The sequence below is a fragment of the Fukomys damarensis genome, unplaced genomic scaffold, assembly GCF_012274545.1.
Source record: "Fukomys damarensis isolate Sample0158 unplaced genomic scaffold, DMR_v1.0_HiC HiC_scaffold_8, whole genome shotgun sequence".
Taxonomy (NCBI): domain Eukaryota; kingdom Metazoa; phylum Chordata; class Mammalia; order Rodentia; family Bathyergidae; genus Fukomys; species Fukomys damarensis.
In genome coordinates this window covers 33,511,896-33,512,282 of record NW_022900920.1, presented here as the reverse complement: position 1 = coordinate 33,512,282, position 387 = coordinate 33,511,896, and positions in this window count along the sequence as shown.

The window sequence follows — 387 nt, the reverse complement described above, 5'->3', positions numbered from 1 at the left end:
ACTTAACCCAGGAGGAAGGGTGCCCCGAAAACTGGGGTTCGAGGCCCCCAGAAAGAGTCGGGCTGCACCCGGCTGAGTCGGGCAAGTGTGTTCCCATCCTCGGGGCTGCCCCGGCTGCGGCCTGGGGTCAGGAGCAAGAGTCCGCGGTCTGCCCCCCTCCCCAGCTGCAGGACTGCAGACGAGGGCCGGGGAAGCGGGTCTGCCGGCTGCCGGAGCAGACCAGGGAGGGGGGAGGGAGTGAAGGGGAGAGAGAGTTAAAACATCAGCTGAAGTGCCAAGATGATTTATGAGACGAGGGAAAATATTTCATAAAGATCTCCCGGATATTCTGTACTTAACCAGTTAGGAGACAAAGGGCTTCTCCTGCGGCGCGCGAGCGGACCCCGG